The sequence below is a fragment of the Geotrypetes seraphini genome, chromosome 2, assembly GCF_902459505.1.
Source record: "Geotrypetes seraphini chromosome 2, aGeoSer1.1, whole genome shotgun sequence".
NCBI classification, from domain to species: domain Eukaryota; kingdom Metazoa; phylum Chordata; class Amphibia; order Gymnophiona; family Dermophiidae; genus Geotrypetes; species Geotrypetes seraphini.
Window position 1 is genome coordinate 191,014,125 of NC_047085.1, and position 22,588 is coordinate 191,036,712.

Genomic DNA, 22,588 nt, shown 5'->3' on the forward strand with positions numbered 1-22,588 from the left:
AAGGGGGGGACAGGCCTTCAAGGGAGCAGGCAGGCAGGCCTTCAAGGGGGGGACAGGCCTTCAGGGGTGGGATGCAGACCTTTAAGGGGGGGACAGGCTTTCAGGGGAGGGGGGGCCCTGGTGTAGAAGTACACCGAGGGAAGGGGGAGGGGTTCAAAGAGACGTGCATATGCCGGACTTTGGGTGGGAAGAAATAATGGGTCTGAAAATAGAGGAGAGAGAGAGAGGTGATGGACATGGGTTTTAGGGAGGGAAGGAATAGAAAGGGAGAGAAGTTGGACACAAGGGATGGTGTGGAGGGGGGGATAGAGATACTGGTTAGGAGGGTAGTTGGGAAAAGAAAGGGAGAGATGGTGGACCCTGGGGTGGTGGGGAAGGAGGGAGAGCTGCTGGATGAAAGGGTAGTTAAGAAAAGGTGGATCTGTGGAGGGAGACAAAAAAAGGAAAGATGCCAGACATCAAGGGGAGAGAAGGGAAACGGAAGGGGAGGACAGAGATGGCAGATGGATGGTTAGCACGGAGAAAGAAGAAAGAAGGAGACCCTAGCAAGCAAGTTATCAGAAGACAACCTGAGCCTTGGACCAACAAGATTTGAAAAATAACCAGACAACAAAAAGGTAGAAAAACTAATTTTATTTTCTGTTTTGTGATTACAATATGTCAGATTTGAAATGTGTATCCTGCCAGAGCTGGTGTTAGACCGCAAACGTGAGCTAGGATTTAACAGAGAGAGGAAAAGTCCTTTTTGTTTCTTTATTTTATTTACACCACAGCGCCAGTGTGGTTAGGAGAAGCCAAAGGGGGGTGAAAAAGCTATAAAATAAACCCACCAGGATGTTTGAAAAAAACACCCAATTGGGCAGGAAAATCGAATCGATAAACCAATTCAATAGGCTGAATCGAATCGAAATTTTTTTTCCTGAATCTGGCAGCACTAGTTTGCGCTACTGTCTTAGACTTTAGGACCTGGGATTGGGGAGAGATGGCATCCTCAGTACTTTATAATGCAAGTGAAATGAGGATTTGGTCAGATTTTTGAAGGGTCTGCATTCTGCAAAAGAAAAATATTGTATAGGCCGGGGACATGAGACAGCAGGAAATGGGAACTTTTCTTCCTTCTATTTTTGTGAATGGCAAGGCTGAGGATGTCAGAGAGTTCAGTTAAAATATGTGCTTTATAAGAAAATATAATAATGTGTTTTATAAAGTTTATAACATTGCTGGCCTACCCGGTGAGGTGTTCCTAGTGGTGGTGGTGGCAGCGTGTCAATGTGTTAAGAGGAAGAGGTGATCTGGGAAATTCTGCTGAGCAAACTCCGGGCCCATTTCCACCCCGCAGTTAGTCCGCTCCACTCAACTGGTTCACACACTGAGTGGGTCTTTGGGTGTTGTTCCTGGGTAGTTGTTTTGGGATCTCTTCCAGTGGTTTGTCAGTATCTCCTTCTGGTCCAAGGAAGGAAACTTTGTTAACCTTAGCACTGACCTACAGAATATGTTTGTAACAGCGCTGCTTGTGTGGCATTAGTCTATGTAGTGATCGAAAGAAAAAAACAGACCTTTGCACATTTTTGCACTATATGGTGAGTGTATGAGGAGATTCACATTTCCTGCACAGCTAAGTCCATGTGAAGTTACCTTGTGCTGTATTTGACATCTAGCAAAGTCTCTGGAAGGAAAGATCTCAGCTTAAAAATGAAGTGGCCAGAAGTTATGGTAAAAGCAGATAGCGTAGCTGGTTTTAAGAAAGGTTTGGACAAATTCCTGGAGGAAAAGTCCATAGTCTGTTATTAAGACATGGGGGAAACATCTGCTTGCCCTGGATCGGTAGCATGGAATGTTGCTACTCTTTGGGTTTTGACCAGGTACTAGTGACCTGGATTGGCTTCCATGAGAATGGGTTACTGGGCATGATGGACCATTGGTCTGACCCAGTTAGGCTATTCTTATGTTATGTTCTCATCTGTAGGGGCCTTTGTTTTCACTTCTTATTTTAATGTATTTTTTTTCTGAGAACTTATCAGTGTTTTTTATAATGGGAACAAAAATGGAAGAGAATTAATGTGTGTGGAATGGGGGGTAACTAATTTCTTCAGCTAAATAATTCAATCCACCTCAACCAGATATAGGAGAACTCACGCACCATTCACACACCCTCCAACCAAAAACGTCAAAAGAAAAAAACAGTTCGACAACCTCCTAGCCATTCGAGCTACAACACTTGACCCCCCAACTCTACAACCTATTGACCTCGACCACAAACTACAAAACCTTCAAAAAAGAAATAAAAACCCTTCTATTCAAAAACACATAAAACCGAACTAACACAATCAGAACTGTCCCAAGCATCACCTGCAACTACTCCATATATACTTCTGATGTCATGACAATTCAGACATAATTTATGTTATGTTATGGTATGTTTGGAATAATGGTTACATATATGAGGTTCAATAAAAGAAAATTTTCACTGCCTGTTTCTATTATGACCATTTATTCAGTTTCATGGTTATTACAAAAAATTTTTTTACATGGGGGGGTGTCATAAAATTATGGGCCTGGGGTGCCACATACCCTAGGTACGCCACTGCTTGCAGCTAAGAGGTACGAAGAGGTGTTAAGAGGTACGAAGAGGTGTTAAGAAGATGTGTTAATGACTGGTGCTTAAGATGGACAGCTTAGGATGTACAATGGGTCCAGGTGCACAGATATTGTCAGAGGCATACTGGAAAGTACATTTGACTCCAGTCTATTCTTCTCCAGTCTAGCACACCTTACTCACCTTCCTGATCAGTGAAACTAACCATTGTTTCAGACAGTTTACAAAGGATAGGAATACAGTGGTACCTTGGATTACGAGCATAACCCGTTCCAGGAGCATACTCGTTTATCAAAGCGAGTTTCCCCATAGGAAATAATGGAAACTCTCAGGCCTTGAGCATGCGCACATGCTCAAGACCCAGCACAGGAGGCAGATCTTCGGGCACCGGCAGGACATGCTGGTGCCGGTGCCGGTACGGAGGCTACACTGAAGTAAGAAGAGGGTTCGGGTGGGTTGGGGGACCTCAGGTCACGGCGGGGGGGGGTGCCCGATGGCGGGAGGGAGGGTGCCGGTTAGCGGGGGAGGGTGCTCGCAAATCGAGGTGCGCTCGGTTTCCGAGGCGCCGATTTTGACAATGTTTTGCTCGTCTTGCAAAACTCTCGCAAACCACTTGTAAACCAAGGTACCACTGTACTTAACTTCAATAAATTCTATTGAAGTTCAGTAGATTCTAGTTGTTATAAAATGCCCCTCTCAACCTATCCCCCCTTCTTGCTCTACCTGGAACTTCTCGCTGCCCTTTCCTGTCTCTCTTCCCATTGGATTCTTTTCTTTGTCTGTTCTCTCTCATTCACAAGAACACAGAATAAGTCTCTGTATTTGTAAAACTTATTCCTTAATTGTAAAGCTTAAATGTAATCATTGTGAGTCTTGCTTTCTGTATTTCTTCACAATATATATACAGTCCCCCGCGAATCTTGAAAAATTGCGAATACGGTTTTTCATGGGGGAGACTGAAGAGGGCAGCAGGAGAGTAGCCGGAGCGCTGTGAGTGCAGGAAATCACTCGCGGTATGCTCCGACTGCCTTTTCCTGCACTAAGTCGGGCCTTACCAATCAGGAGCTGGCGTTTGTAAGGGCGCCTCACATATCCCCTCCAGCCTTACAGATTTCATGTCTCCTTTGGTATGGTTGATGCAGACTCTAGATTTAACCCCTTTCATTAATGTTGACAATATTCAGATACTTACTCCATTTGATCCATCAAATCTAGAAGATTAGTTCTCCCAAACCCGGAAGATTCCCTGGACCCCTGGAAGGCCCCCTCGGACCCTCACCCTGTACCACCAAAGCAACCTTTCAGGTGGGGGAAAGGAGTATGGGGCTTCAACTCCAGGAGGGTTCGTGATTTGAGGAGCAGACGTCTGGGGGGACCCTGAGCTAGTGGCCTGAAAGCAATGGGCTGCAGCTTTGCATCCTGATGCTATTGGGCCACGGGAATAATGTTGTTTGCGAGGTGGCTCGCAAGCAGCTTTATTCCTCTAAAATAAAACTCAGCAATTTTTGGTACTAGGATACCACAGGTTGCTGAATTCCACCTTCCCCCCTTTAGTGTTAGATATTTTCCAAAATATTGCTTTGAAAAAAAACTTTCGGCCTCTTTTACAAAGCCACGCTAGCTGCTGTGCTGCGCTAACGGCCCCAAAGCCCATAGAAATTTAAAGGGCTTCGGGGCTGTTGCCGCACGGCAGCCACTAGTGGGGCTTTGTAAAAGAGGCTGTTTGAGCACTATTTAAGCAAACTTGTGATAAATGGACACAAAAAAATCATTTAAATAAATTGGAGGTTTTTCATACTGATGGTTATACTTGGGACAATGAGTAGTGGAAACTGTTTTGTCTTCACTTTGAGCTCTCCAAAATCTTTTCCTCCATTTTTGGCAGTATATTTAAGCACAAGTTTTGGATTGCAGTTCAGATTGTTTAATCTGTAAAGCAGGGTTGTTGTCTATGTTTATAATTAATAAACTGTACTCGTTTATATATGATCCTGTCTTTCTATATAAATGTGAACCTGGGTTCTGAATATGAGGATAGTCTGTCTAGTTGAAAGTAATCATATTAACAGGAATCTTCACCTATATCAATACAAACTGGCACATATACCAGATGGCTTCATGAGCGTCAGGAGGCCTAAAATGGAACAATCATTCAGACTGCAGATGGAACATGCAGCATGCTCCCACTTCAAATAAGATGTTCCTTTAGTGAGATACATTCAGCAGGTCTCAAAGGACAGACAGTTTTATTCCTCCAAATTTCTAATGAATTTCCAGAATGACATTTAGTTAAACTTATATTTTTTGCATGTGTATTTATAGCAAATAACTCAGAATAAGAAGGAAACTTTCTCATATGTCAGATAAATGATTTATAGTTTATAATGTACTGGGTGAATGATTGCATTTTTTCACTTCTCATTTGCTAGGACAAAAAAACAACAACAACATTTGCACATTAAAGAGGGCAATTTTATATTTTACAAAGTTTTTCCACATATGGAAGGTAATTTTATAATAGGGTGCTAAAGAAAGGGACCTATGAGGTGTCTACATGGCACTATTTTATAAAGACAGTAAGTCACTTTAGGGCCCATACAAATGGCACTCAGTTTATTTATATGTTTTCCATGTACAACCATGTCAAATGCTTTGCTGAATTCTCAATTCACCATAGCTACCGTTCTCTCTTGATTCAACTGTATGGTCACTGTGACAGGGACCTGCAGCTGGCCGAGCGAATGCCTGAGTAGTGTCACAAGGTCGAAATGGCTACTTGGTCGTACTCCTGATTTCCCTTCCCACCGGTATCTCCCAAGGCACACCAGGACTCTTGGAAAGGAAACAAAACTGGTTTATTAGCACAACAAAAAAAAAAAAAAACAACAACAATTTTTCCTTCAGGATGTCAGGTTGTCAGGATTTTCAAACACAGAATCCACAGGAAAAAAAAAAACCCAGCAAGAGCAATTTTCAACATGCATTCAAAGTGTCCCACTTTGCTTTGGGGAAAAAACCCCCACGGTTCTCTGGAACCTGAGCAAGGCTCAGACTTCTCAATCCAATTCCCCTGTTCTGGCATGCAGGATCAAACAAAAGAAAAATGTCCCGCTTTGGACTTCCTTTTTAGTTTCCTGGTATAATAAAGGATTTAAATCAGTAAGTTCACTTTAGTGCTGTTCCTTTTCTTAAATCATAACCAGAACCCATGGCTCTTTCCTTCTCTGGAGAAGCCCAGCTGCCAACACCAAACAATCAAGCAAAATGTTGCACACAAATACTTCACTCTTTCTTCAGCTCTGACCTTAGCAAGGCAGGGCTTTGTGCCAGGTCACAACAGAAGCCTTCTCAGGGTGGTGGAGCTAATACCCGCTGGTCTTTCTACCCTCCCCAAAAGTATACAGCTTCCAGCCCTCCAAAATCCTTGCTGGTAGCTTTCAAACAGAGCACAGTTCTCTTCAGAGAAGAAAAAAAAATGTTTGGCAAAAGTACACAAGGAGCACCCATTTTCCATCCCTGGGCTTTATCACCAGCAATCAATTGGCTTTAAGTACTTCTTCAAGATAAAAAAGCAGAAAAACCCATATCAGCTTAAGTGTTTTCAGCAGAAAATAAAGAAAGGTCCAAACACTTGTGCAGTTCCTCCCAGTTCCTCCATGTTCTCAGGACACTGTTCAAAGTCCATGTTTTCCTCTGCATTTCCCAACATTTCAGGAGCAGGCTGCCAGTCCATTACTTCCCCTTGTGGGTCACAAACAGCCTCTTCTGAATGCAATTCCTGCATATCAATATCAGGCAATTCTACCTGCTCATATTTTCTCTCAAGCAGTTTTCTTAGCAGCTCTACGTTTGCCTTTCTGGACGCTTTCTTCCCTCCTAGGTCAAGTGCTGGGTCTCTTTCTGAGGAGGAAAGCTGCTTTCTAAAGTTCGGTGCTCCAGAACTCCACCCCCACCCTCTGGCTGGGACAAGAGAAGATTTAAGGGACCTGCACTCTTAAACTGGGACTCATGTTTTGCAGACTTTAAAGTAGAGAGTTGCGTGGGGACAGAAATCCCACCCATCCCCACCCGTCCCCGTGAGGAATCCCACCCGTCCCCACAAGGAATCCCCTCCGTCCCCGCCCCCCCCCAACGACCGCCCCCCCAGAACCTCTGATCGCCCCCCCCCAGCCGACCCGTGACCCCCCCAACCGGCCATGTGCCTAAGGCCCCACCTACAGGAGGGGCCTAAGGCTCCCGGGACTATTCTGATTGGGTGCTTTGGACGGCTGGGCCAATCCAACCCCATTCTGGCGTCGGCTGCCTGCCGGACGGACGGGTTTGGCACTCGTCTGTCCGGCCAACTTTAAAAAAGGTACGGGGAAGGGGGGTGGGGATGGGGGGTAGTGGGGTCGGCCGGTGGGGTTGCGGGTCAGCTGGGGGGGCGATCGGGGGTTTTGGGGGCGGTCGTTGGGGGGAGGGGGTTGCATCGAGGGCAGGAGGGCCTGGGATCCCTCCTGCCCTTATTGTAGTGGGGGGTGGGGGGTAGGGGGTCGCCGGGGCCAGGGGGGCTTGGGCTCCCTCCTGGCCCAATCCAGTCGGGAGGGTCACCGAGCCAGGAGAACTTGGGCTCTCTCCTGGCCCACTCGAGTCGGGGGTCGCCAGGGCCAGGAGAGCTTGGGCTCTCTCCTGGCCCACTCGAGTCGGGGGTCACTGGGGCCAGGAGAGTCTGGGCTTTCTCCTGGCCCACTCAAGTCGGGGGTCGCCGTGGGCCAGGAGAGCTTGGGCTTTCTCCTGGCCCGATGTTAATTGCGAGGGGGGTGATGGATCGCGGCAGGAGAGATGTCTCATCTCCCCTACCGCGATGCCATCATTCCTCTACCGGAACTGCTGCGACCCGCGGCAGGAGAGATAGGGCATCTCTCCTGCCGTGGGTCACGGCAGTTCGGGTAGAGGAGTTCCAGGACAGATTCCCACCAAAATGAGTAATTCAACCTATCCCAGTTTTTCCAGTTTCTTAAAATAAGCTGCATGTACATTTTCATATTTTGCATCTCATTTCTACTTAACCCACAGTGACTTTATTTATTGTCAACAGTATTTTAGGTCAGGCAGCATTAGCGGCCTTTTAAGTTATGTTAAGGCTCATAAGAACATAAGAAGTGCCTCTGCTGGGTCAGACCAGAGGTCCATCATGCCCAGCAGTCTGCTCAGGCGAGGGCCCACCAGGTCCATGACCTGTATAGTAACCCTCTATCTATACCCTTCTATCCCCTTTTCCTTCAGAAAATTGTCCAAACCCTTCTTGAACTCCAATACCGTACCTTGTCCTATCACACCCTCTGGAAGCGCATTCCAGGTGTCCACAACCCGTTGGGTAAAGAAGAACTTCCTAGCATTGGTTCTGAATCTGTCCCCTCTTAATTTTTCCGAATGGCCTCTCGTTCTTGTAGTTTTCAAAAGTCTGAAGAATCTGTCCCTATCCACTTTCTCTATGCCCTTCAAGATCTTGTAAGTCTCTATCATATCCCCTCTAAGTCTCCGCTTCTCCAGGGAAAAGAGGCACAGTTTCTCCAATCTTTCGGTGTATGAAAGGTTTTCCATACCTTTTATCAAACGTGTCACTCTCTTCTAAACCCTCTCGAGTATCGCCATATCCTTCTTTAGGTATGGCGACCAATATTGGACGCAGTACTCCAGATGCGGATGCACCATCGCCCGATACAACTGCAGGATAACTTCTTTTGTTCTGGTTGTAATACCCTTCTTGATTATACCTAGCACTCTATTCACTTTCTTAGTGGCCGCTGCGCACTGCGCCAACGGCTTCATTGTCTTGTTGACTATTATCCCCAAGTCCCTTTCTTGGGTACTCTCACTCAGTAACAACCATCGTGTAGCTGTATCTCGAGTTTCTGTTTCCTACGTGCAAGACTTTACATTTCTCTACATTGAACCTCATCTGCCATCTCATCGCCCACTCTCCTAGTTTGTTCAGGTCCCTTTATAAACCTTCACAGTCCTTTATAGACCTAGCCCCACTAAATAGTTTGGTGTCGTCTGCGAATTTTATTACTTTGCACTTCATCCCTGTTTCTAGATCATTTATGAATATATTGAATAGCAGCGGTCCGAGCACCAACCCCTGTGGAACACCACTCATGACCCTCCTCCAGTCCGAATAGTGGCCCTTCACTCCTACCCTCTGTTTAATACCTGCCAACCAATTCCTGATCCATCTGTGTACGTCTCCTTTCACCCCATGGTTCTTCAGTTTCCGAAGTAGGCGTTCATGGGGTATCTTGTCAAAAGCTTTTTGGAAGTCTAAGTATACGATGTCAATGGGGTCCTCTTTGTCCATTCGTTTGTTAATTCTTTTGAAGAAGTGCAATAAGTATGTTAGGCACGATCTTCCCTTGCAGAAGCCATGTTGGCTTGTTTTCATAAGTTTATTCCTTTCTAGATGCTCCTCGATGGTATCTTTTATCAGTGCTTCCTCCATTTTCCCCAGAACTGAGGTCAGACTTACTGGTCTGTAGTTCCCCGGGTCACCTCTTGATCCCTTTTTAAAGATGGGCGTAACATTGGCTATCTTCCAATCCTCCGGGATCACGCCTGTTTTCAGAGATAAATTACAAACTTGCTGTAGTAGTTCTGCTATTTCCTCCTTAAGCTCTTTCAGCACCCTAGGGTGGATTCCGTCTGGGCCTGGTGATTTGTCAGGTTTTAATTTTTCTTACTGCCTGTGTACGTCTTCAAGGTTTACTTCCATGGATGTTAATTTTTCTTTTTGTTCTCCTTTGAAGTTTTGTTCAGGTTCCAGTATGTTGGATGTGTCCTCATTTGTAAATACTGACGAAAAGAACGTGTTTAGTCTTTCTGCCACTTCTTTCTCCTCCTTCACCACACCCTTCCTATCTCCATCATCCAATGGTCCCACCTCATCCCTAGCCGGCTGCTTCCCTTTAACGTATCTAAAGAACGGTTTGAAATTTCGTGCTTCCCTGGCTAGCCTCTCTTCATATTCTCTTTTTGATTTTCTAACCATGAGGTGACATTCTTTTTGATACTTCCTGTGTTCTTTCCAGTTCTCCTCGGTTTTACCCTTTTTCCATTTCTTGAATGAATTCTTCTTATCACCTATCGCTTTCTTCACTTCTTTAGTTATCCACGCCAGGTCTTTTGTTCGGCTCTTTTTGCACCCTGTTCTGAATCTAGGGATATACAGATTTTGCGCCTCGCTCACCGTATCCTTGAATAAAGACCAGGCTTGCTCTACAATCTGCCATTTCTTTGAGCTGTACCTAAGTTTCTTCCTTACCATTACCCTCATCGCTTCGTAGTTTCCTTTCTTGAAGTTGAGAGTTGTCACTGTGGTTCTCTTTCCCTTCGATATTCCTACTTCAACTTTGAACTTGATTATATTGTGATCGCTGTTTCCCAGTGGTCCCACTACTTCCACTTCCTTTGCAGGTTCTCTTAGCCCATTAAGGATTAGATCCAAAGTGGCATTCCTTCTCGTTGGGTCTCTGACAGACTGATTGATGAAGCAGTCCTGTATAGCCTCCAGGAATCTGGTCTCCTTAGTGCATTTTGAGTTTCCAAGACTCCAGTCTATCCCGGGATAGTTGAAGTCTCTCATAATAATCGTGTTACCGCTTTTGCATTCTTGTTTCATCTTGGCTTCCATTTCTTCATCGGCAGCTTCAGTTTGCCCAGGTGGACGATAGTACAGGCCCTTTATCTCAGGCCCTTTCCTTCCCAGTATTTTAACCCATAGCGATTCCAATTTGTTGGTCATCGCTGCTGTGTCCACTCTGATCGAGTGTATACTTTCTTTTATGTATAGGGCTATTCCTCCTCCTTTCTGACCTGACCTGTCTTCGCGATAGAGTTTGTACCCCGGCAGTGCTATGTCCCATTTGTTTTCTTCATTCCACCATGTTTCAGATACTCCAATGATGTCTAGGTTCTCAGTTTTGGCCATGACTTCTAATTCCCCCATTTTATTCCTTTGGCTCCTTGCATTAGTATATATGCAGTTTAAGTCTTGGTATTTTTTCGTCTTCATTTCCTGTCCCTGTGCTTCGATCTTTATTTTCTTCTCCTGTGCTACGATCCTCTTATCCTCCTCTTCTGGATCAGTCAACTCCTGTGTTTTGCCCTTATTTCTTCCCAGCATTTTACCCACTTAGTATCTTCATGGGATATCTTCTTCTAAATCATCGACACTTGGTCAACTGTCGGCTTTCCCCTTCTTCTTAGTTTATTTAAAAAGCCTGCTCTATTCCTCTCCTGAAGTTGTTTTCTAAAAGTCTAGTTCCCGCAGCACTCGGGTGCAGTCCATCTCTCCTGAAGAGCTTGCTCTTGCTCTAAAACGTTGTCCAGTTCCTCATGAAGTGAAACCCCTCTTCCTCGCACTATCTCCTCATCCATGCATTTATTGATTGTAGTTCCGGCTGCCTCTTCACATCTGCCCTTGGTACTGGTAGGATCTCTGAAAATGCAATCTTCTAAGTCAACATCTTCAACTTCTTTCCCAGAATCTTGAACTGTTCTATCAGTGCACTTCTACTGTAGTCCCTCCTGCTGACATCATTTGTCCCGATGTGGATCATTACTGTAGTGTCTTCCGTCTCTGCTCCGTCTAGGATCTTTCCGATTTTGTCAACGATGTCCTTTGTTCTCGCACTTGGGAGGCAGGTCACCAGTCGATCCTCTCTCCCACCTGCTATGTGACTATCTACTTGCCTTAGGATTGAGTCTCCAACTAGGATCACAGACTTTCCCTTCTTCAGTTTTCGCTCCTGTCGCAGGTCTGTGTCCTCAGAGTGCTTCACTGCTTCTTCTTCTGGGCATCGACTAGACCTTTCCTCCCCTTCCTGCGGGATTCCTCTGAGGGTTTCTTCCTCGGAGTCATCATCCCCTTGTTCTCCCTTCCATGTTGGTGTGTCTTCATCTTTCCTCTGATGTTCGTGTTCTTCCACCCTCCTCCTGTAGGCCTCCTCAGTGAATTCCTCAAGTTCTCTGCTTCATCCTCAATGTGTCTCCCTCTCGTGAAGTCCTCCACTGGGTCTTCTGTGATGTAGAGTCCTTCCAATTCTTGTATCCTGTCCTTCAGCTGCCTGACTTCCCTCTTCAAGCTTTTCAGCTCCTGACACCGACTGCACACATATGACTGCCTCCCCGAGGGGAGGTAGTCATACATGTGACAGACTGTGCAGAACACTGGAAAGCTCATCTTCTGGATTCCCTCTGCTTCCATTGCTGTCCTCTTCTTTGGAGTGCTCTCTTTTATTTCACTGGTTCTTTTTTGCTTGTCTGAGTGTGTGTTCTCTTATGTGTGTGTGTTCTCTTCTGTGCCTGTTTCTTGCTACTTCCCTATTCCCTAGTTATATGTTTTTCCCTGTATCCACTTCTAGTGTGCCGCATTTGTCTAGTGTTGTGGTGTTCTGTGTTGGTTGGATTTCCTAACTTTAGGATAGCAGTTTGTGTCCTGCTGTTGTTACGTATGTGCTCAATTAACACGACTTAAGGCCCTAACACTGCTTGAAGAATCCTCCCTCCCCTTAATGAAACAAAACATAAAAAATACTTTTCAAAACATAACTGTGAATTCACCTCCTTACTCTTGCATAAATCACATCATTTGTTCCAAAACATGGGGCTCCTTTTACTAAGGTGTGCTAGCGTTTTTAGTGCACGCACAAGATTAGCCCGTGCTAGCCAAAAAATTACTGCCTGCTTAAAAGGAGGTGGTAACGGCTAGTGCGTGTGGCATTTAGCGCACGCTAAGTGCGTGCTAAAACCGCTTGCATGCCTTTGTAAAAGGAGCCCATAGTTTTAATGTCTATCCACCCATTTTAATACTGGAATGCAAAAGCACTGACAAAGGGCAAGGGCTTGAATACAAATGCCCCTTGCTCACCTAGGGGTCCTTTTACTAAACTACAGTACAAAGTGTCTTTAGTACACCCTTAAGCCGGGAAGTTCCTGTGCACTAAGGCCATTTCTTCTGCAGCCAGAAAATGGTCAATTTTCAATTTTCCCCTACTGCCACCCACTTTGTAGGGATTAAGAGCTCAAGCACTAATCCTGCTCTAATCAGTTAGTGCATGGTAATATAGCTGCATTGATTTGCACAGTCACATCACCCTCCACCTCCAGACATGCACCCTCTGAGGAAAATTTAGGAATTTTTATAGCGCTCACATGGGGATTTTGCTGTGGGAAGACCCTTTAAGCTATGATAAGTGCATATCATATTTCAAAACCTCAGTTCAGAGGTTGGTTCAACTAAACATCAGTATATCTGTTCATTTAAAAAAAAAAAAATTCCATTTAGAAAAAATATGACAATTGAATGTTTTTTTGACTTGTGAAGAAACAAATGTACTAATATGAATAGGATTTTGCTTCCTTTACCTTCCTATTTGGTTTGTTAAATTCTCTCTGTTGCAAATCATTAATAAAATAGAATGTTTGAACTATTAGGAAAAAAAGGGGAGGATTTCATTCAGTCTTTCCACGCAATCCCTTTGGTTCCAAAGAACCTAATTTAAAAGTTCATGTTTGTTCAAGAAAGCTGAGTTATTTGTCTCTATCACCTCTTCACATATCCACTGGAACATGATTGATCAAGAAAACTTTTAATCAGACCTATGGTTAATGATATACCCCTCCCCTCTACTTGTTTGATCATCTGTATCACAAGCGACTGGGTACCAGCAAAGGTGTGTCTGCAAAGATATTTCTCTGTTTTTTTTAAACACAGTCACTGATCAGAGCACAGCCTCTTTTAAAACAATGAGGCCTTCTAACTCTCTGGCAACCATAAAAAAAGGGCCTGGCTTTGTATCTCCCTTGATCTACTGCAACTTCCCAGCCTCTGCCTTCTAATATTGCCTGTTTAAACCTCCAACATCAACCTTAGGGCTGCCTGAATATCCTGACAGTATGAGAGCCAGATTTCTCATTATGTATATGCCTAAATCTGGGCTTACCTGATATCACAGCGTGCACACACTCATTCTGGTTTCCATGCCTTATTATCTAGGACAAAGGTCCCCAAATCCAGTCCACGAGGTCCATAACCCAGCCTGGTGGTTCAAGATTTCCACTAGGAATATATATGAGATCCATTTGCATTCAATGCTTCCATTGCAAGCATACAGATCTCATACATATTCATTATGGAAATCTAGATTTGAGGACCCCCCCCCTGCTCTAGGAGAATGACAGCGCCCACAAATGTTTCTTGTCTAAAAATGAATATGCAAAAGAAAATCTTTATGTTTATTTGGATTTGTTAAACCATCTTTCATTACAAAATTTCAAAATGGTTTACAAAAAGGCTACTTGGAAAAATGAAAAGAGCTCCAATCTTCGTGACAACAAAGCAGAGTGTATGATAAGCAACATGTAGAAGAAAAACAGAGAAGAGTATGATACAGACATGTCTGCACCAGACCAATCAAACATCACCATATCCTACGATTCAGGGAATGCAATGGAAAACGTTTTGAGGAATTTTCCACCCACCAGTAGGGGAGGGGCAGCATGTTCCACACGGAAGGAGTTAAGAAGAAGGTAGATTTCCTTGCAGATTCCAGCCATGGGTGAGGGGCAAGATGCAAGGCAAGCCGGAGATCATGCAATGAGCAAAGCGAGCAAGGAGGAATACGTGAGATGACCATAGAGGTAACAAGGAAGAGCCTCGTGACTCAAGGATAGCATTTTAAACTGAATCATGCTGTAGATTAGTAACCGGTGATGTTGAAATAGCAAGGGAGTGACATGGTCATGCTTATGGCCATGGCAAAGAGTCACGATTACAGTGTTCTGGACTATATAAAGACATTTCAGCTCAGCAGCGGTGACATCTGTGTGCATTACAATAGTCCAAGTGGGATCTCAGAGAAGTGTGAATTATAGGGCTCCTTTTACAAAGGTGCACTAGCGTTTTTAATGCACGCACTGGATTAGTGTGCACTATAGCAAGCGCTATCCGAAAATCTACCACCTGCTCAAAAGGAGGCGGTAGCGGATAGCGTGCATGGCAATTTAGCGCGTGCTATTCCAAGCATTAAGGCCCTAGCGCGGCTTTGTAAAAGGAGCCCATAGTATATTGGGCAGCAGCAGCATCCAAACAGTATCAAACTGAGGGAAATTGTCAGACTGCATGAAAATTAACCTTAACAACAGTAGACACCTGTAGTGTGAATGTAAACTGATAGTCAATGATGATGGCCTAGTGCTTAATGGGACTGACTAGATTAATGGGAGAACTGAGTAGAGTGGGGGCTATGGAGGGATGATAAGGCCCTATTAATGATCCATGATGCAGCCATTAATACCATTAGTGCATTCTATGACAGAGAGCAGGGCAGGCTTAAAATACTTCATTATGGCTCATTACATTTTGGCATAATCTACATGATTAGTGATTTATGTCTAAAAAATTGTCCTCCCTCAATACAGCTAAAAGTACATTAAGGGTTCCAAAACTTTTAGTCCTTTTTTTTAGAGAAGGCATGAGTTGTGTTTTCAGTGGTATAAATTAATATCTGAATTTTTGAATAAGAAACCAAAGACTGGTCTTCGTGACATTGGGAGCACTAAGATAAAACAGCAGATTTGGACTTGGAGGATGAGATGTACGGTGTCTGCATTTTTGAGACAAACATGGTTTTTGTTGTTACAGACATCTTTTTGGACCCACTGTTCGTTTACAGAAATTGGATAGTTCTAAGTCTAATAGATGCTGGCACTGTCATCTAGATGTAGGGGCATTGGATCATTTATACCTCTACTAATTCAACCAGTAACCTTAAGATCTATATAGCTTTCCACTTCTTCCATTATGTAAGATTGTATTGATGACTTTGAATTGTGACCTCTTCGCTGATTGTCCAGCACTTCTTGTTGTAAACTGCCTCGAAATTTCATGGTTTTGGCGGTATAAAAGAATAAAATGATTATTATTATTATTTACTGTTCTATTGTGCATTGATACTTAAATTTTGGAGATCCATTTGGAGTCAAGAGAATAAATTATTGGAAAATCCAGTGGCATTGACGTGCGATACCATGCTATTTGGCACGTTAATGAGGGCCAAAAGCCAAATATCTTCCCATAATAACAAGCTTCTCTTTATTATGACAGAGGTTGCCATACAACTTATTTTGGGGAATTGGGAAAAACTGGAATCGGTTAAATTACACTTTCTGGTGGGAATCTCTATGCCACACTTTTAAAATGGAACGTATGAGGGCCATACAGCAGGGACATTATAGGAAATTTATGGATGTTTGGGAGTCATTGACAAAATTCTGTAAGGAGTGATTGTTGATTTTGCCCTTTGATCATACACGTCCAGGGTGGGTGGGTGGGGAGGGGAGTGGGGAGATACTTTTAATTTGAGTGTAGTTGTTGGATATTTAGAAAGGGGGGATGACATCTAAATCTCTGCTGAGTGGGATTCTAGAAAGGATGCTTAACATAGGCACCTAAACAGCACCTAACTGTAGACGCATTTTGTAGAATCAGGGCCTCTATATTTTAATGTGTTGAAAATTTAAACAAATTTTCTTTCACTGTGCTCATGGGTATATGAACAGTATATGCAATTAACTAAAAATTGAAGACTTTCCCGTGAGAGAGGGGGGTGAATGATACATATTTATTTATTTTTTTTTTTCATTCTTTTCACTGTTTTATTTTGGAGATCCATTTGGGATCAGGTAAACAAAGTAATGGAAAATCCAGTGGCACTAACATATGACACTGTGATATTTGGCACTATAATGAGAGCTAAAAGCAAAATATCATCTCACAATAATAAACTTCTCTTTATTATGACAGGGGTTGCCATACAGCTTATTTTAAGGAATTGGAAAAACTGGGATAGCGTGAACTATACCTTTTGGTGGGAGTCTCTCTATCACGTTTTTAAAATGGAACGTATTATGGCTATATAACAGGGACATTGCAAAAAGTTTCTGAAGATTTGGGAGCCATTGACAAAAATTTGCAAAGAGTGATTGTTGATTTTGCTCTTTGGTCATACACATCTAGGGTGGGTTGGAACATATTTTTAATTTCTTAATTTGAATGTACTTTTAGATCATAAGAACATAAGAAGTTGCCTCCGCTGAGGCAGACCAGAGGTCCATCTCGCCCAGCGGTCCGCTCCCGCGGCGGCCCATCAGGCCCTTTTGCCTGAGCAGTGGTCCCTGACTAGCTTTATAACCTATCTCTACTCCTATTCCTGTAATTTACCTCTACTCCTATCCCTATAACCCATCTCTACACTTATCTATACCCCTCAATCCCTTTGTCCTCTAGGAACCTATCCAAGCCTTCCTTGAAGCCCTGTACAGTGCTCCTATCTACCACAGCCTCTGGAAGCACATTCCATGTATCCACCACCCTCTGGGTGAAAAAGAATTTCCTAGCGTTTGATTTAAACCTGTCCCCTTTCAGTTTCTCCGAGTGCCCCCTTGTACTTGTGGTCCCCTTTAGTTTGAAAAATCTGTCCCTGTCTACTTTCTCTATGCCTTTCAGGATCTTGAAGGTTTCTGTCATGTCTCCCCTAAGTCTCCGCTTTTCCAGGGAGAACAGTCCTAACTGTTTCAATCTGTCAGTATATGAGAGATTCTCCATACCCTTTATCAGCTTAGTTGCTCTTCTCTGGACCCCCTCAAGTACCGCCATGTCCTTTTTGAGGTACGGCGACCAGTACTGGACACAGTATTCCAGATGTGGCCGCACCATTGCACGATATAGTGGCAGGATGACTTCCTTCGACCTGGTGGTGATATCCTTTTTAATGATACCCAACATTTTGTTTGTTTTCTTCAAGGCTGCGGCACACTGCGCTGACGCCTTCAGTGTTGTGTCAACCATCACTCCCAGGTCTCTTTCAAGGTTACTTACCCCAAGTAGTGATCCCCCCATTTTGTAGCTTAACATCGGGTTTTTCTTCCCCACATGCATGACCTTGCATTTCCCTATGTTGAAGCTCATTTGCCACTTTTTGGCCCACTCTTCCAGTGTCGTTAGATCCTTTTGGAGATCTTCGCAGTCTTCCATGGTTTTAACCCTGCTGTATAGTTTGTTGTCATCCGCAAATTTAATGACCTCACATTTTGTTCCCACCTCTAGGTCGTTTATGTAGACATTGAACAGGAGCGGTCCCAGCACTGACCCCTGCGGAACCCCACTCGTGACCCATTTCCAGTCTGAGTAGTGCCCCTCTATTCCAACCCTCTGCTTCCTGTCCGCCAGCCAGTTTTTGATCCATCGGTGGACCTCCCCTTGCACCCCGTGGTTCCATATCTTCTTAAGCAGTCTTTCGTGTGATACCTTGTCGAAGGCTTTTTGGAAGTCAAGGTAAATGACTATAATATAATTATAATGACTTGAATATAATTATGGGGGGGTGATATATCTATTTGTCATAGATTACAATTTCAATTGTATTTAAGTGCTTTTATAGTGTAATATGATTGTATTATATGTTTCACTTACTTATGGCTTCAAAATAAATAAAGATATTTTTTTTAAAAAATAGAGTTAGAGTTTGATTTTTTGCTTCACATCACTATTAAAAGGTAGAGACATAAGAACATAAGTAGTGCCATCTCCGGAACAGACCCTAGGTCCATCAAGTCCGGTGATCCGCACAAGCAGAAGCCCCGCCAGGTGTACCCTGGCATAATTTTAGTCCCCATATCACTCTAAGCTTCTCATAAGGAGATGTGCATCTAGCTTACCCTTACTTACGTCACTTTATGCCACTCATAAGGAGATGTACATCTAACTTACCCTTAAATCCTAGAACGGTGGATTCCGCAATTACCTCTCTAGACATTATGATGTATGGGGCGAACTCATTTGGGCTGCAGTAATAGTCCTCATATGAGTTGTCAGCCCTGAGGATACTGTTGCAAACTTGGTTTATTCATTTCAGTTCCCCTGTACTGAGGTCTCTTCCAGAGAAATTTATGTGAGGTGAAATATAGTTACAAAGTTACTCTTATCATATCACCCTCCCCTCCTCAGGGTATATGGTGAGAGGTGTTTCTCTCGCCATATAATTTGCCGACTGTTTGGTATTTTACTTAAGGCGTGACATCTATATATATAAAATCGGAGGTATGTATGTGTGTATGTGCCGCGATCACGCAAAAACGGCTTGACCGATTTGAATGAAATTTGGTATGCAGATCCCTCACTACCTGGGATGATATGTTCTGGGGGTCTCGCGGCCCACCTGCACACGTGGGCGGAGCTACAAACATAATATCAGATTTCACCCATTCATGTCAATGGAAAAAATGTAAAAAGCTGCCATTCTCACAGTAATTCAAAAACGGCTTGACCGATTTGAACGAAACTTGGTATGCAGATCCCTCACTACCTGGGGTGATATGTTCTGGGGGTCTCGCGGCCCACCTGCACACGTGGGCGGAGCTACAAACATAAAATCAGATTTCACCCATTCATGTCAATGGAAAAAATGTAAAAAGCTGCCATTCTCACTGTAATTCAAAAACAGCTTGACCGATTTGAACAAAACTTTGTATGCAGATCCCTCACTACCTGGGGTGATATATTCTGGGGGTCTCGCGGCCCACCTGCACATGTGGGCGGAGCTACAAACAGAAAATCAGATATCACCCATTCATGTCAATGGAAAAAATGTAAAAAGCTGCCATTCTCACAGTAATTCAAAAACGGCTTGATCGATTTGAACGAAACTTGGTATGCTGATCCCTCACTACCTGGGGTGATATGTTCTGGGGGTTTCGCGGCCCACCTGCACACGTGGGCGGAGCTACAAACAGAAAATCAGATTTCACCCATTCATGTCAATGGAAATAATGTAAAAAGCTGCCATTCTCACTGTAATTCAAAAACGGCTTGACCGCTTTGAACGAAACTTTTTATGTAGATCCCTCACTACCTGGGCTGATATGTTCTGGGGGTCTCGCGGCCCACCTGCACACGTGGGCGGAGCTACTAACAGAAAATCAGATATCACCCATTCATGTCAATGGAAAAAATGGAAAAAGCTGCCATTCTTACTGTAATTCAAAAACGGCTTGACCGATTTGAACGACACTTGGTATGCAGATCCCTCACTACCTGGGGTGATATGTTCTGGGGGTCCCTCGGCCCACAACTCTATGTTGCTTGCTCAAGGGTGGGTTCACCCAACAATTTATATGTTCTTGCTCCTGGAGGTGAAACTAAAAATGTTGTTTATAATCACGTTTTGCGTTAGTTGTATTGTATTCATTTTGTCAAATATTTCACATTATAATTTGAATATTGTACTTTTTATTAAGCTGTAAAACAATAATTTCATTCACCACTATAAAGTATCTTTATTTGAATCCATTTACAGTGTTATTGCTATAATTAAATACCCGTGCAACACCGGGGCATCAGCTATATATATATAAAATCGGATGTATGTATGTATGTTCCAGCATAACTCCGAAACGCATGGACAGATTTCAACCAAACTTGGTATACATATCAATTGCTATCTGGGAAAAAATACTGTGGGGGTGGGAAGGGGATGACATGTAAAGACTCATCGAAAAAGACAGATATTGCTTTGACCAATGGTGTGAAGCTTGGGGAATGATGTCACACAGTCAGAATGATGTCACAGTCAACAGTATATAAGGAAGTGCCGCTGTGGTGTGGTGTGGTGAAGCCGAAACTGAAAATTTGTGTGATGTTATTCCTCAGGTGAATGTTCCTGAAGGGAATTTATATCCGGGCAACGCCGGGTGATCAGCTAGTATATACATATTTTCTCTTTCAAAGTCCACAGGTAAAAATTACCCATGAAGCTGGGAACTTTAGAAGATTGTCCCATATGCTCATTGTCACTCAGTTTGCCTCAATTTATTTTCCCGTGCTACCTCTGCTATGGCTTTCAGTAGAGATGTCTTCCATTTTCTAGCCTTAGGAAGGGCCCCTTTTACTAGAGTTACCATATGGCTCCAGAAAAATGAGGACAGATTGAGACATCCGGGTTTTACTTCTATTGAAAGCAATGGAAGTAAAACCCAGATATCTTGATCTGTCCTCCTTTTTCTGGAGCCATATGGTAATCCTTTTCCTAGATAAAGGAAACTTGTGCAAGAGGAAGGAACAGGGCCTTTGCAGCTTACAGGGTCTTCACTAATGGGGGGGGGGGAAGGAGGCGGTTAGAGAAAGAGGTAGAGAAGGTGATGTTGGGAATCATGCAGAGCTAGGGTTACCATAAAGCTCCAGAAAAAGATGACAGATTGAGACATCCAGGTTTTACTTCTATTGAAAGCAATGGAAGTAAAACCCGGATGTCTCGAACCGTCCTCCTTTTTCTGGAGTCATATGGTAACCCTACCTTTTACAAAGCTGCTGTAGTGATCCTGCTGCGGTAAATGTGCCAAAGCCCAGAGGAACAGAATGGGCTTCTGTGCATTTACCGCAGCAACATTGCTGCCGTGGCTTTGTAAAAGGGGTCCTAAATAATTAACTCTTCCCCCCCTTTTACAAAACTGTAGCACGGGTTTTAGCGCCAGCTGCGGCGGTAACAACATAGGAATTCTATGAGCGTCGGAGCTAATACCGCAACGGCCGGTGCTAAAAAAAACACGCTGCGGTTTTGTAAAGAAGGGGGTATTTACTGCAGCCTCCTATCTGGTCTCACCTGGGTGTATTTAACCATCTGTGATTATTTTCTTGCCCCTTCCTAAAGGTTGGTTGCAAGGGTAATCGAAGCCATTTTTAATGGGGAAAACAGGGGGGAAAAAGTTAGGTTTTTTTAAAATTTCTCTACTGTATCTTGAGGCAAAAATGTATGCATAGTTCTATGCTGCAGACTGCACAGACTTTTTATTTGCTGTGCAAGGAGGAGTTTCTGGGGGTGAGATTGGGGCAGGATTTTGAATTACACATATACTTCTGGATTTTGTAAAGTGTGGGCTTCTTCTTACTCAGAAAAAGCATCCACACAAGCTGGCTGATGAAAAAGTGTTTGATTACTGTGGGCTAGATTCACTAAGCCCACCGATCGTGTCCCGACCACTGTGCGACCCCGACCCGATTCACTAACCTTTCTCCCAATCCAATCTGCACCCGATCCGATCTGCACATGCAAATGAGGGGAAACGGCATGCAAAGTCATTCACTAAACTCAAGAAGGAATACCGATTGGGCTGGCCAATCCAAAACCAAGCGACTTCCAAGGACCAGTCGCTCATATCCTTACCGACTGTCCTACTCTTTGCCGCCCTGAAATCAAAGCTCTGCATCCCTGAAATCAAAGTAATACTTCCCCCTGCAGCCCTGAATTCCCATGCTTCCCCCAAAGCAACCGCCTTGCTCTCTGCCTCCCCGACTCTCCCGGCTCACACTGCAGGGAAGGACTCTTCTACTTTCTACCACCAAGTTTTTGGGCTCTTTTTTGAGCCTGTGAGAGTAGGACTTCTCCATTGGGAGGAGATTGCTGGCATGTAATCTTCCTGCAGCTAGACTTAGGCAGACCTGAGCCTATCCTGAGAGAGCAGTCTTCAGCAGTGCCAGCCCTTGGTTTTAACCCGCGGGTTTAAAGCAAGGCTGCACTACGGCATGTTCCATTCTGTTCCAGAACATGCCGCAATGCAGCCCTGCTTTAAACCCGCGGGTTAAAACCATGGGCTCACGAAAGTCAAAAAGCAAGTCCAAAAAGCAAAAGCCACGGAGACCAAGTGCATGCGCAGACCATCTACAGGCAAAGAAGATGGTTTGCGCACAGGGCAGGATTAATTCGTCGAGGGCCCCTAGGCACCCAAGTACACTGGGCCCCCCTGCCCCGCCCCACCCCACCATGCGCCCAGGCGGAAACAGGGAAGCTTTGGGCAAGCAGTACCGTTTGCACAATTACAGTTTCCGTTGCCTTTCTTACCCACGTTGCTTGCTTGTCTTACTTTCCGTCGATGGGGGGGGGGCCGTGTTGCCAATCGGGG